Below are 13064 nucleotides of genomic sequence, written 5' to 3'. Positions count from 1 at the left end.
TGTCTATATCCCTAAAATACTTAAGACTGTTTTTAACTCAAGGAAAATATATAAATATATAATTATATATAAAATCAGTAATTTTGTGGATAAACATTGCTCCTTACATAAGTCTAGACTAGAAATGGGAAGTGTACCATCGCTGATGCTTTCAGTAATAAACCTTTCAAAGGACCTATCTTTAATGCAGTGTAGTCAAGAACTTGACCTTGACACATAAAAAAACTGATACCATCCTCCTTCCCAAAACCACTTTCCCCTCTCAACTTCCCACTATCCCCCTAAAGCTCCCACTACGTAAGAACTACCTTGAAACTTTCTGTAGTATATATGTCCTGCCTCCTGAGGTGGATTACTCCTGTGAGACATAAATCAGGCTTTATTAATGTTCCTTCCCCCTCCCTAATTAACTTCCAGCACACTGCTAAAAAAACAAAAAAACAAAAACAAAAAGCAACTTGTTGAAACAGCCAAGGTCCCACAGCTAATAAATACACGAAAACATCTTCAGTATAAATTAGGAATAAAATATGTTAATTAAAACAGTAAGGTATCATTTTTACCCATCATATTAGCAAAGGTTAAAAGGAAAGAACTGTGATAGCATGAGGGCAATAAGGAAACAGGCACCCCATGAGTGTGTAGATATTTGACAGTATCTATCAAAATTTTAATTGTGTATACTCTGTGCCAGGATTTCATTTTTAGAAATTTATCTCATAGGTAAACTCATACCAGTTGACAAGTTCTATGCATACAGATGTTAATCATCTCATTGTTTGGAACAGCAAAGACATAAAATAATCCAGATGACAGTCATGACTACAGTATGGGATGAGCACAGAAAGGACTACTGCATAGCCATGGAAAAGAATGAGGCAGACCTTAGGTGTTGGTGTGTAAGGAAAAGATATCCAAGTAAAAACAAATAAGAAAGAGCTCATACAGTAAGACCCCACTCGTTTAAATAAACATGTTCATTCCTACATGCGCCCAAGCCATTTCTTAAAGGGGACATAAACAATGGTCCAAGACTGATCACCTCTGAAGAATGGGACTAGAAATCTGGAGGGAAGGGACTTTTCACTTTAAGTCCTTTTGTACTGCCTGATTTTTTTTTAAACTATAAACACATTATAATTTAAAGTAAAAAAAGCTAAATAAATGCATTGTTCTCTGGACCTGCTTTCCTTCAGGAAGGACCTGAACATGCTTCTAGCTGGTGCTTTCACCCCTATGTGAGACCTATCCCAGGACTAACACTTCATCTTGACTTCTCAGTCAAAAGCCAAGCATAAATGTTTACTAACTAGACATTTTAATCTGATGTCTTGCTGTTATCATAAATTCAAAAATAGAATTTAACATTTGCCCCCCAAAGGAGCAACCCTTCAGAAGTCGCAATTTCTATCAATGTTATCAGCACTCTTAACTCAAGTGATCTCACGTAAGCTAACACTTGTTCCTCAGACACTGTCTGTCACGCATTTGCTATAAATGCTGGGTGTTATGATGGGTACTGAAAATGCAAAAATGAATAAAACCAGGTCCCTGCCATTAATGAACTCAGAGCCAAACAGGCCAAAAAATGATTATAACGTGGGGTATTACCACAGAGTTCTCCATACATGAGAAGCTCTGGAAAGACACAGGCGCATCTGAGGCAGAGGAAACAGCCCCCGCAATGGTGCTCCTTCTTAGCCAATTTACTTCTCTGTTCTATATGCCAGGAACTAGTCTAAGTTCTCTACAACTGTCCATTTATTTAGTCCTCGTTAACAACTCTTAGAGGTGAACACAATTTTCTCATTTTAGAGATGAGGAAACTAAGGCACAGATGGGTTAAATAATTTGCCCAACGTCCCAGAGATAACAAGTGACAAAGCCAGGATCTGTACCCAGGCAATCTAATTCCCTAATGTGCCCATGTAGCTAATTGACCCATTCCAGTCCAGTCCCTGGTCTTTCCCTTTACTAAGGAGACTCTCCAGTGACATTAAGTCCTGTGGGAGGATGAAAAGTACAGCAATACAGTCAATAACATTTTAAGAACTTTGCATGGCGACAGATGATGACTACACTTAGCACAGTGAGCATTTCATAACGTATATAACCATCAAATTACTATGCTGTACACCTGAAACTCACATATTGTATGTTAACTATACTTCAATAAAAAATGAAAATGAAAAAAAGTCCTGTGGGTTCTTCGACAGCATCCACAATATCATCTTTCAAATCCACCTCTTCCTTTATATTCCCGCGGCCACCATGCGAGGCCAGGCTCCTGTAATCCCGTATGACCTAGTGCAACAGTATCCGGATTTCTTTGCCTCCCACCTCTTCGCCTGGATTCACTCTGCACACTCCACTACTGCATTAATCCTTAAAAGGAACTTCTGTCCAATGCTGCAATTAAGATCAAAGGTTCTAGTGTGAGACAGACCCTAATAAGTCTGTGTAGAGTGAGGATGAATCTCTGTTTCATGACCTAAAAACACCACTGTATAATAGGAAATACAGTACTTAAAACTCGTAAGATTTTCTGAGGATGAAGCAGGATGAGGCAGCATGCAAAGCACTCAGGAAGGGACCCGGCAGAGTATGCTAGCCAAATAAAAGGTCAAATATAATAGATCTTTAATGTCAGTAAAATTACCACTTCCATCACTTCACTCACCAGCTCAAAAACATTCAATGATTCATCACCTGAAAAACAGAGTACAATATTGACATTTAAGACATTCCAGTCTGAAAGCTCACTTTCCAACTTTATTTCCAACTATGTTCCAAACCAGTGGTTCCCAAACTTAAACATATATAAAAACACCTGAGGAGTACGTGGTTAAAAATGCAAATGCCTGGGGCACCTGGGTGGCTCAGTCAATTGAGCCTCTGACTCTTGATTTCAGCTCAGGGCATGATCTCAGGGTCATGGGATCAAGCCCAGTGCCAGGCTCTGCGCTCAGCAGGGAGTCGGCTTGAGATTCTCTCTCTCCCTCTCCCTCTGCCCCTCCCCACCCCGAGCTCTCATACTCTCGCATGTGTGCTCTCTCTCAAATAAATAAATCTTTAAAAAAAAAAAAAAAAGGCAAATGCCTGGGCCCCAAAGATTCAGAATGTTGGGTTAGGGCCCAGGCATCTGCATTTTCTAAAAAACATTCATACTGATTTGGATACAAGTAGTCTGTAACCTCAGTTTGCAAGTAAGTGTCATAACAAAGTAGAGGCAAGCAGTCTTCTCAACATCTAGTATGCTCATCCACACCTCTGTTCTGCCATTTGTGTCTGCCTCCCACTACCACATCTGATCCACAGCCCCTTCGACCCTATTCACTAAGCACAGAAGGAGCTCTCTCTTTCCTCTGTAATCCTAAAGCATTCTATCTTCACCACTCATTTGGACTTCAGCGAGCCTTCCAGTAATACCTGGTTTGTTGTCTGACTCTCATACTGCTATTTAACTTTTCATGTCAATTATTTCCCCAAGTCAATTTTACCGTCATGAACAAAAGCAATACTCTGAATAGGAATTGGTATGCTCAATATTTTATATTTATGAAATATTTGATATCTACATAAAATTAAATCTCCTCTTTTATGTGTACTGACTTGCTATCTCCTGATTCAATGTGCCTTAAATGGAAAGTAAACATCAGTGGATCTGAAAAATACATAACCAATTCTGTCCTAACACCCTCAAAATATGCAAATGACACACTAGTGTACTTTGTCCCAACTTAGGCTGAGAATCCATTAATCATAACCTATATTCCACAATCGCCTGCTTCCTGAGAAAGGAAAAAAAATACGCATGCCCCTCATTTGTACTCGAGACTTTAAGGCGAAACCTCACAGTTGAAACAGGAGACTAGGGAAATAGTGGGCAATGGTCACTGGCCAAAGGACATGTTAAACACACAGGTGCCATCAGTCCACCAAGTAATAGAACATTCTCTAAAAGGTTACTATGTTCCAAGTGCTATATTGAGTACCCTGAGGTATTCCACTTCAGCGAAATGGAAGTAATGAGAATAAAAAGATTAAGCTCTTAAAGATCAGAAGAGGTATGGAAGATGGAAAGGTGACAGAGGGTAGGAACTGAACCAGCAGACCTGAGGGAGCCCCAGTGTAAGTGCCTGCTAAAGGGGACCTGAAAAAGAAGCAAGCCAATCCACCCCATGGAACCCCAGGAAGGCCAGAGAGCTGGGGAAAAGCACCATGAAGACAGGAGCAAGGTGCGGGGCTAAATAAAGTGGGCCCCCGTCAACCCCGCACCCCATAGGAGACCGTGTGTGTGCTCTCTGGAGAAATATGACTGCAGACACTGGACTCCAAAGCCCAGGTTGGAAGGGTAATGAGAAGAAGGATGAAAACAGGAGAATGAATGCTGCAGGCACACGGTGGGCTTCCCCTCCTCCAAGGCAGGGGACTGGATGAGTCTTCTCAAGAGAAGCTGAAGGGGCACCCAGGGAAAAGTTAACAGACATTTGGGATCCCCCTCATTTCAAAAGCTGACCTGCCACCCCCAGCAATGCCCACCACTCAACAAAATCCACTCACACAAACCACTTCCAATCTTAAGTACAAGTGAACAAGTGAACAACCAAAAATCATTAGACTTGTGAGGAAAGCCTCCAACACAAAATATAGAAACCAAAATAAACCAAAGAAAGGAATTCTCAGGAATTCTCAGACATTCCAAAGAGGATTCTCAGAAAAAAATTTAAAAATAAGACAGCCCAGAGAAGTAAACCAGTAACATTAATAAATGCAAACATTTATTTAGCACGTACTATTCCCCAGGCACCATACAGGAAGACATTACCAACTGAGCACTCATCACAGCAGACTGACGGGCCCTACCAAAGAGCACTCCCAGTTCATGAGAGCAAAGAACAGGAGGGCTAGCAAATCTAAAACACGACATTTCATCACAGCAGAGTGTCTTCCCAGCAACAAAAAATAAAAATGACGCTGCAACCAAAGTAAGGTTCCAAATGGCTCATGTGTTAACCAAACAAGAAAAGTCATGGACCAATCATGAGTTAAACTGAATGGTGTTTGATTACAGTAGCCAAAGAAATGCATCCAGAAAAAAGAAACATCTTTCAGACCTGTCTTTCAATGAAAATACAGAGAACAGTCTGTATGGAACAATTACAGCTATGAATATTTTCCCAAAAAAGTGGAGAAAAATACTAATTCAGTACAGCCTGAAGTGGAATCTGCTAAGATGCATAATAACTGAAGGTGATGTGAAGCAGAAGAAACTTAGATGGACAAATTCACAAACCTTGTGAAAATGCAAGGTGTTTAAAACCTACTCGTTATTCATTGCATGATCAATGAGCAGGAAGGCGGCAGAAAATATCAGAATCTATCACATGTTATTGAACCAGTTACAAGAGTTAACTTCATTACTTTCATGAACTTAACCCATCATCAGTTCCATGAAAATTCTGTCAGAAACAGAAGCTGCATATCCTGATCTGTCCTACCACACAATACCATGGCTTAGCCAGGGTATAGTTTCACGGAAATTTTTCGAGCTCAGAGAACAAAATTTTTCTGAAGAACCTCCCTCAGCCACTATTATTGAACACTGAATGGCTTGAAAATTTGTTTTTGCTGCAGATTTGCTAATATTTCGCAATGAGTTCAATCTAAAATTAAAAGGCCAAAAGCGCTTCCATGCAAAACCTACACTGAGCTAGTCATTTCGAGGACAATGGACACCGAATCACAAGTGATGTCAACCTGCTTTACACACTTTGCATGCTGTAAAAAATTAAAATGAGATGCAAGATCTCCAATGCCACACAAATGTGCAATAGATATTTTCCAAAATAAAACTACAGTTCCAGCATTTTTCAGACCTCAATACAAGTTCCACATTTTAAAAACCATTTAACTGTGCAACAAGAAGCTTCCACCTAACCCTCAGTTGGAAGTGATTGGTGGGCAATGCGATGATTTGCTAAAAGGTAATTATCAAGAAAAGAATCTAGCAGAATTCTATAGATACCGTCTCCAAGCAATAAATATGCTCCACTAAAACCGTATGTTCATGGATTGGCATCAGTATTTGGAGGTACCATGTAAAAAGATACTGTCAAAGATGAAAGAGAAAAAAATCTCATTACAAACCAACGTTAAATATGAACACTTGTGATCAATTTTGACTGAGGTTTAAAGATACCCTGTTAGATAAAATGTTATCCCCTCTCCTCCAAAAAGAGATTTCAGGGGGTATAGCTCAGTGGTAGAGCATTTGACTGCAAAAAGAGATTTCATTCTTCTCATTAGCAAACCTTATTATAAAAAACCTATTCTCAACCATTATCCTATTGTATTTTGAATTTCATCAGTAAAAAACTTGTTGAAATTTTTTCTCTCCCGTTACATAAGTACCTGTATAATATTCTTTGTTTTACCTCTTGGCCCACAAAGCCTAAAATATTTACAATCTGGCCCTTTACACAAATATATGCCAACTTTTGGCCTAGATAAATAAACTGAGGCAAAGAAAGATTAAGTGACTTGCTCCAGACTATAGAGTTAGAAAGTGGCGTACCAGGTTTCAGACCTAGGCAGGCTGGGTACAGAAATCACTATACCACATTGCTTCCATGAACCAAGAACAAGATGTCGCAAAAAAGGAAACAGTCAAAGGACAAGAAAAGATACTTGAAAAGTTGTTTTAAAAACTGGACAGAAAAGGGATGCCTGGGTGGCTCAGTTGGTTAAGCGACTGCCTTCGGCTCAGGTCATGATCCTGGAGTCCCGGGATCGAGTCCCGCATCGGGCTCCCTGCTCAGCAGGGGGTCTGCTTCTCCCTCTGACCCTCCTCCCTCTCATGCTCTCTCTCTATCATTCTCTCTCTCTCAAATAAATAAATAAAATCTTTAAAAAAAAAAAAAACTGGACAGAAAGAAGATAAAGTCAAAGAAACTCCCATAATAAAGAACAAGAGACAAAGAGATGGAAAACAGGAAATGTAAGCTTAGAAGACCCACTTAGATAGAAGGTCTTAATATATTAGTAACAGGAGCTCCAAAAAGCAAGCGCGAACAAAACAGAGGGGTGTTAAGTCAAGACACTGTCGAGTTGGGTGTGAAGCGTCTGAGATTTTATCTCACAGGCACACTAACAAAGCCGTGAAGCCTCTGGAATGGGGACCAAACAATTCTGTGCTCACAGGAACAGCAGTGGCCACAGCAACATCTTGCATCAGTTTCCTGGGCCCTAATCCCCACAGGCCTTTCAAAGTATTTCGTAAAAATTAGTAATATGTTCATGAAAACATAAGCAAATGGGGATGGGGAGCAGGGAAACCAGGTAAATTACTCAGCTCAGCAGTGAGCACTACTTACATACTCCTAGCAATGTAAACACCGAGCACTAAATTAGCCAAGAATTCTCACGTATCTCTACTGGAAGGGCTGGAAGAGAGGGGAGGAAGAGGAAGAGCACCTCATCTACCATAACAAGGAGTCATGAGATCGAGCCCCTGAGTTGGGCTTCACACTCAGCAGGGAGTCTGCTTAAGATTCTCTCTCCCCCTCGGGTTCCCTGCTCTGCAGGGAGTCTGCCTCTCTCTCTGACCCTCCCCCCTCTCATGCTCTCTATCTCATTCTCTCTCTCAAATAAATAAATAAATAAATAAATAAATAAATAAATAAATAAATAAAAAAGATTCTCTCTCCCCCTCTGCCCCTCCCTCTGCTCCGGCGCATGCACGCTCTCTCTAAAATAAATGAATAAATCTTTAAAAAAAAAAAAAAAGGTATTCTAAGGTGAAGGGTTGCAAGAGATATTCTGAAGGAATTGTTAAGATTCAGTGACTGAATCAATCTAAAAAAGAAATTATGAGTCATATGACACACAAAATGTGTCTTGTTTAATTCTTCCAGTGTCCTTATTGGAGAATTAACAGCCACTTTTAGTGTCTGCATTTTTTTTATTTATTTATCTTAGAGAGAGTGCGGTGTGTGCCAGCTGGGGGAGGGGCAGAGGGAGAGGAAGAGGGAAAGAAACCCAAGCAGACTCCACACTGAGCCTGGAGCCCAGCATGGGGCTTGATCTCACGACCCTGAGATCATGACCTGAGCCGAAACCAAGAGCCAGACGCTTAACCAACCAAGCCACACAGGCACCCCTGCTTTGTTTGTAAGTTGAGATATAACTGACATGTAGCATTATGTTAGTTTCTGGTGTACAACATAATGTTCCATATGCATATATTGCAAAATGATCACAATTAAGTCTAGTTAACATCCATCACCATAATCACAATTTTTTCTTACAATGAAAACTTAAAAGTTCTACTGTTAGCAAATTTCAAATATACAATAATTATTAACTATAGTGGCCATGTTGCACACTACACCTCCACGACTTATAATTAGAAGTTTATACCTTTTGACCAACTTTACCCATTTCGTCCACACACCCGGCCCCACCCCAAGCCCGCAACCCCGGCGTGGTATCTGCATATTTAAAGAATACGATAAAAATTAGAGAAGATCAAAAAGTACCAACCAAACTTCCTTAAAGAAATGAAAAAAAGAACAAAATATGTTAGTAAATAAGACCTTTTTGTAAAGTTATTCTCAACCCTACTAGCTTAGGTTATTTTGACTAGAAATAAGTAATTGGTAGATAACTTACACACGGTTTACATGCAGTTTTTAAGTAGAAGTTCAGGGCATTAACTCCACGGAGAACCTGCCAAAGCGAAACAAGCTGAAAGGCGGGAGCCGATAGTGAACAATTCCCCGTACACTTAACTGAGAAGTGGTACGCTGAACCACACCATCATCAGGGCCAGGACCTTCACGCCCAGCCACAGTCCAGGCCTTGAGAGCTAAGGTGGAGTGTGGAACCCCCTGAGGAAGCAGGATACCAGACTAGAGGACTTCCTAAGTCCTGTCTACCTCCAAGACTCCGTCTTCTCTCCGTCCTGGGAAAGGATGAGCACCAAAAGACATCTGGCCCCTCACCTATTCAGGCTCACAGCCCTTTTCAACCAACCAGGTCACAGAAAAAAAAGTTGAGAAGGGGCCTCAAGCCCAAGTTTGTCGGGAGCTCATTCTTCCCGCACATTTTCTCACTTGAAGAGTCTTTCTGGGGCCGCCTGGGTGGCTCGGTCAGTTAAGCAACCGACTCTTGATTTCAGCTCAGGTCGTGATCTCAGGGTCGTGAGATCGAGCCCTGCGTCCGGCTCCACGCTGCGCATGGAGTCTGCTTGAGGTTCTCTCTCCCTCCCTGTCCCACTGCCCCTCCCCGCAACTCCCTCTCTCCAAAATAAAAGAAAAAAAAAAAGAGTCTTCCTGTTGAATTGGGGGTGCCTCAATCACCCACTGGGACAGAGGGATCTCTCAACGGGAACGCAGGAACCATCACTGCCCCAGTAGACGCTGAGCATTACAGACACTCTGATTACAAGTATACAATACTTAAAAAACATAAATACAAGGAGACCAAAATGAAATAAAGACTTTACATGTTGTCACATTGCTTTTCTGCTTCATCACTTTTAAAGGTCTCATTTTATCAAAACTTACACTGAAAGCACACAGGTATCTCCCGTATGTTTGTCATAGTCACTAAAAAGGAAAATGGGAGTGGTCCTCTCCATCGTTAACCATACCCATTACCTAAAGTGAAAGATGACACATTGAATTTGTAGCAGCAAAGGAAGTCACTTCACCTAGGAAGTCTCAGCAAAATGTTCCAAAACATGGTAGGCAGAATAATAGCCCCCGAAGATGTCTATATCCTCATCTATGGAACCTGTGATTGTTATCTTAGCCAGCAGAGGGGACTTTGCAGCTATAATTAAGTTAAGGACCTTGAGATGGGGGAAATTCTCCTGACTTACCCAGGTGGGCCTGATCTTACCACACAGGTCCTTAACCTTTCCCAGCCATGATCAGAGACCTACTACAGAATGGACGAAGAGATGCTGGCTTTGAAGATGGAGCACGAGGGCTGCAAACCAAGGAATAGGGGTGGCCTCTAGAAGCTGGAAGAGACAAGGAAACAGATTCTCCCCTAGAAACCTCCAGAAAAGAACAAAGCCTTGCTGACACACTGATTTTAGCCCAGTAAGGCCCATTTTGGACTTCAAAATACAGGACTTTAAAATAATTTGTATTGTTTTAAGATACTAAATTTGTGGTAACTTGTTACAGTAGGCATAGAAAACTAACACACACAGGGTGCCTGGGTGGCAGCTCAGATCATGATTTCAAGGTCCTGATATCGAGCCCCGCTTGGGGCTCTGCGCTCAGTGCCAAGTCTGCTTGTCCCTCTTCCTCCCCCTTGTCCCTCCTTCCCCCACCTTGTACTCTCTCTCTACAACAAATCTTAAAAAAAAAAAAAAAGAAAACTAATACATAGTAAACAACTTCTAACAACATGTGAAAGTATCTACAAAAGTATAATCAAATTGCCCAAATATTTAGAGCAAGGAGACATAAGTTATTTGTGCATGTATATTTCACTTTTTTAAAATTTGCACATGTATCTCACTTCTATTTTTCTCCTCTCATGAAAACTCCATCAATTAAAATGCCAGCCAAAGTGACAATAAGTGACAATTCTTTGAACTTTTTGTAGAAGGATGAACCATATCAACCAAGAAAATGAAACAGGGTTAGAGGAGCAACTGGAAAAAAAAACAGGAAACAATTATAATACCATGTTTTTTAGAGAGTCAAACATCAAAGTGTTTGCACTGTGTAATTCCCTTGTATCAAATGGATGCTACGTTTTTAAAAATAAGTCCTTCTAAATACTGATATTAAGAGCTTACTATTAATTTTTTTAGATGTGATAATAGTAATGTGGGCATATTAAAAAGAGTGACTCAACCTTCTACAGATATACACTCAAATATTTACAGATGAAATGGTATGCCTATGATCTGCTTTAAAATAGTTGGGAGCGGGGATAGGAATGGATAAGGGAGTAGTTGAAAGTAAATTAGCCTGAGTTACTAATTGTTGAAGCTGGGGAACGGGTACATGGGGGGATATTAAAATTATTTCAATATTTAAACTGTTCTGTATTTAAAAGTTACAAAAACAAAGTCCTTGGATTCTACCATAATAATACAGACTCGATATATTTAACAGTTGAATCTCCTTCCTGTGACATTGCGCCTCTCGTCTCTGCCACTCAAGCCACCTGCAACTTATAGTTTAATCAATTATTCTTTAATCCCCAACTCATTTTACCCTATTAACCTTAAAAGTTTCAGCAAGTCACTTAACCTCTAAGAGCCTGGTTCTTCATCTGCAGAATGGGAATATTTATACTTGGCCACTCTGAGTTGCCAAGAGAATTATCTAAGATAAAAATTACAAAGCAAGAATAATCATTCTAGAAATCTATATATTCACAAATTTCATGCTCGGCAGCAACCATTCCCCTATTCCTATAGATCTCTTCCCTTCCACCTCCAGTTCCTTTCTTGTGCCCTCCACCCTTCAGACCAAAGGCCTGGGTTCCTCTGTAAGATCACATTCCCCTCCACGGCCTCCAACACCCCTGTCTACACAGACGCTTCTCTCTACATACCTCTCCCTCCAACCTCCCCTCTCCCCTTTCAGGGGTCCCACTCCATCTAAACCCCTATTCCGTCCATTCTGTGTACACCACTGCCGGCCCCATCACAATCACCCCATCACTCCTCTACCCCAGTTCAGTACTTTCTTCTATCAGCTTTATCACCCACTACTGCCACCAGCTCTCAAACACCTGGGCTGACTTCCCACCCTTTCGGTTAAAACACAATTGCTAGTTGCCAGGAAGTGGGAAAGGGGAAATAAAGAGTGACTGTTAATGGGTACGAGTTTCTTTTTTGGGCAACAAACATGCTCTGGAATTAGATAGTTGCACAACCCTGTGAATATGCTAAAAACCACTGAGCTATACTTTGTGATTTTAAAGGATGAATTTTATGGTATGTGAACTACTTCTCCGTAACAACGTGTACGTAAAAAAAAAAAGAAAATCAACACAATTGCTCACCCTGCCCATTACACGCCCATTTGTCAGACCAACATCGCCCCATCTCCCGATGCCTCTATCTACCTGCTCTTTGGTACCCCCCCAACTCTTAACACTAGACTCGGAGAGAGGTCCCTCTCACTCTTGACTAACACACTCCCCCACCCTCTCAGTGCCACTGTGCCCTGGAAGGGGGCGGGGGAAGATGCGGGCGGCTCTCGCGGCCCAGGCACTGCCCCTCCAGGGTGGCCCAGTCCCCCACGGGCAGGAAAGGACCCTCTCTCCCGCCCCGGCGGAGCTGTCCCGCCGACGGGAGGTGAGGGTGTCCGCAAACCTGCTCGGCCAAGGGGCTGGGGGCCCCGCCGGGCTTCCAGGGCCGTCCCGCTGGGGGCGGCGCCACAGCCCACCTGTCTCAGCCGGAGGGCAGATCCGCTTCCAGCTCCACCGACACAGGAGCGGGTGGCAGAGAGGGATCGGAAGAAGCCGCCGTCGCCGCCGCAGCCAGGGTGGCGCACGCCGGCTCAGGCCTCCATGTTTCCACGTCTCTGCGGCTGCGGCTCCGGCTCCAGCTCCGGCTCGACTCCGGCTCGGCTCCCTTCCCGGCCGCGTCGGTGCGGAGGCAGGGAGGCGGGGAGAAAAGAGGGAAGCGGCCGAGAACGTGGCTGGGGACCGAACGGCCGGGCGCGCTTCGGCCGGCGGTCACGTGGCGCGCGGCGCGCAGACTTCTGGGAAATGTAGTCCTTCAGACGTTAGGCGTTTCTCCCCCCCTGTTAGCGCGTCCAGGGCAACGGCAAAGCCACGTGGCAAATTCGAGAAGCGGCTAATCCCTTTTACTCATCGCGGGGCGCCTGGGTGGCTCAGCTGGTTAAGCTCACCCCACACCAGTAGTTCTGGCGGCTTAGCTTTGTTAAGGCCCCTGTTTATTCCAACCTGGATAACCATTCCAAAGCCAAGCCGTTCCTTGTAGGGCTCAGAAATTGGAAATAGGAAAATAATGTGTCTTTGGGTGTGTTATTCTTTATTTTTATCTTCATTCTTTTGAA

General features: G+C 42.5%; 1 protein-coding gene across 3 annotated transcripts in view; it reads right to left on the bottom strand.

The window, feature by feature from the left end:
* Positions 1–12717, bottom strand: part of DYM (dymeclin) — a 352836-nt gene extending 340119 nt beyond the window's left edge. The window contains exon 1 of one of the 3 annotated variants that reach the window (XM_034995704.1): positions 12429–12717. The gene's annotated coding sequence lies outside the window, so the exon portion shown is untranslated. Of the gene's footprint in view, positions 1–2680; positions 2705–12428 lie in introns of those variants that run through there. The other 2 variants (XM_034995702.1, XM_034995703.1) reach the window with 2 other exon arrangements.
* Positions 12718–13064: the final 347 nt, after the last annotated feature.

The sequence above is a fragment of the Mirounga leonina genome, unplaced genomic scaffold (genome assembly GCF_011800145.1).
Source record: "Mirounga leonina isolate KUSES-001 unplaced genomic scaffold, KU_Mleo_1.0 Mir_93, whole genome shotgun sequence".
Lineage (NCBI taxonomy): Eukaryota > Metazoa > Chordata > Mammalia > Carnivora > Phocidae > Mirounga > Mirounga leonina.
This window is presented reverse-complemented; position numbering and strand designations above follow the sequence as displayed.